Consider the following 2,825-nt stretch of genomic DNA (forward strand, 5'->3'; position numbering starts at 1 on the left):
AAGGGCCCCTACAGACCTCAACCTTCCCCTAATGTGTAGGTAAAGCATGGCATGAAAGATCCAGAAAGGTGTTGTACTGGTTTTTTGTTAGTGTGACAAACTTTATGATTGTGCATATACAAGATGCTTAAGGAAGGATTAGGACACCTTTGTGAAGATATACAATACAAACACTTAAGCTCGAAATATGCAGCTAAAGTAGGAGATGCATAATGTGACCAGAGGGGAAGCTAATATAAATGATTACTCAATGAAGGGTTAAAGGGCTTGTAGATACCCTCACTTCTGTTAGATCACTAGTAGATGATGATATGGTATTGGTGACCTTGAATGCCCTTGGCAAAGGAATACAATTGGTTACAGATCTCCATTGGAGTTTAAGAGAACGTTCTAGATTTTGAGGAACTGATTGCTCTACCCATTCGTGAGTGAGGAGATAAATCATCCTCCCAAAATTCACATGAGCAAGCATTCTACTCAGATATAGGAAGAGGTAGACGTAGATCTTCTAGAGGATATGGTGATTATCAAATTGGGAATCAAAACCAAAGGTAACAATAACAACATAGTTGAGTAGGGTCTACAAGTAAGGTTTAATACTCAAGGATTCTTTATGTGAAAGACTTAGAAAATCAATGCCACTTGGCTACAAAGGGTAATAAAAATGGCAGGATGTTAACATGCTTGAGGTGAAGGTAGTTATGTTTGTGTATTGTGAAGGTAGTTATGTTTGTGTATGTGGTGAAGGCATCCATGTTTACTTTGGATGTTAACATGGTGAAAGCAGCCATGTTTGCGTGTATGGGAAGGTTGTTATGTTTGTGTATGGTGAAGGTAGCCATGTTTACTTTGGATGTTAACATGCCTGAGGTGAAGGCAGCCATGCTTGTGCATGAGACGTGTGTCATTATAGATATTAACATATGGTACAAGCGCATCGGTCATGTGAATATACAACAACTAAAGTTTATTTAAGCTCAAAATATTGTTGCAAGTTTGCCAATTTAAGTTTAAGACTGATGGTATGCACAAAGTATGTGAAGGATGACAGCTTAGTAAGTAGGCCAAACATGCCTCCCCACATGAAAAGCATGTCAATGCAAGGCCAGATGTTAAACATTCTAGTGTTGTATGGGGACCAACCAAGACTGTAAAAGTTGTGGGTTATAGGTATACTATGTTACATTCATTGTAGAAAAGTGTGGGTTTAGTTAATGAAGGAGAAAAGTGAGGTGTTTTCTCACGTTCAGAGATTTAAACCCTTGGTCAAGAAGGAATAAGGTATGTAGATCAAATGCCTAAAATCAAATGGTGGGGGAGAATATTTCTTTAAATGAGTTTAGTAATTTCTTGAGAAAGCAAGAGGCAATTCACATGCAAGTGCACTCCGCAACAATAGAAAGAAAAACATACACATTGTAGAAGTTTCTCATGCCTTGATGTCTAAAACAAATATGCTAGATTATTTTTGAGCTGAAACAACAACAACAACTCTGTGTTTACATTATAAACAAGATCCCCATCATAGATTTTTGTGGTATGATGCATGAACATAAGTTTACAGGCATAAAACTAGATTTGTGTCACATGAAAGTGTTTGGATGTATTGCATATGTTCATGTTCTTGATAAAATGAGAACCAAGTTAGAACCAAAGATAGTGAAATGTGTCTTCATTGGTTGGAATAGAAAGGTTATAGAGACTATAATCCTACCACTCATGAGATGCAAGTAATTAGAGATGCTATTTTTGATGAGATTAGCTAGTATGCACCAATGAAGGTAAGTAAAGATGCAGATGTAAGAAGTAATGATATTGTTTCACATTATTACTTCTTACATGTGATTGTTGATCTACATGTGGTCTCACATGTAGATTAGCAAAAATCATAGGTGCTTAGTGGACTTAGGGAGTCCTCTAGTAGTGGACCTAGTGTTAGTCCAAGGTCAGCCCAAGGTCAGATAGATTCAAGATAGATGAACGAATGTAGATGCATTATCTCATGGCACTGCAAGTGCACTAGTACGCATGTATCACGTAAAGGGAAGGAAAAGGTAGATTAATATTTTGTCAACAAGTCACGTGATTCTAGTGGCTTTGAGCATATCCTTAATGATGGAGGACTTAGTATTCCGTTCAGTCGTTAATCCTGATGCATGAAGAACCAAGGTTGTTTTAAGGACACCCAATAGTGGATCAAGTGGTTGACGTCTTTACAAAGGCATTTGATACAAAGAAGGCTCCACAAGTCTAGGAGCTTACCTCCTAGAGTGTAGTGTGTGGAGTTAAGCTCTCGAGGGGGAGTGTTGAGATATCGAGCTCAACTAGTGTCCTATAGACATTGATGACCTGATTGGGTGATAACTTTTATACTTACACCACTGGCATTGTTGGTGAGATTATGGGTGATATGTTATCAGTGGTTTACAAATTATGTGATAGCCACTTTGGTGTACTAGAGTTATGGCATAGTTATAGCATTGGCTCATGTAGTCCGGTTTACACTATGGATCATCGACCTTTGTATATTATAGTAGGAGATTACTCTCCCTTATAGTATGTACTCTTATATTTTTGTGTTACGGTTGTAGAGAAGAGAAGGTAATAGAAGAAAACTTAGACATACATCTCTCTTGTGTGCTTGTCTACTCTTGTGTGTATGTGTGTGTTTGCTTGCAAGGAGCTTAAGCTCATCCTCTCCCTCACATTCTTCTCATGCTTCTATTTGGAGAATTGTGAGAAACAAACAAAAAAATCTTAAACTCCAAGGAATAGGACCCTTTAGAATCACAAAAATAACTCCACATGGGTCATTCAAAATTGAG

This window comes from Cibotium barometz, chromosome 45 (genome assembly GCF_041138505.1).
Source record: "Cibotium barometz isolate CiBa-2024 chromosome 45, ASM4113850v1, whole genome shotgun sequence".
Lineage (NCBI taxonomy): Eukaryota > Viridiplantae > Streptophyta > Polypodiopsida > Cyatheales > Cibotiaceae > Cibotium > Cibotium barometz.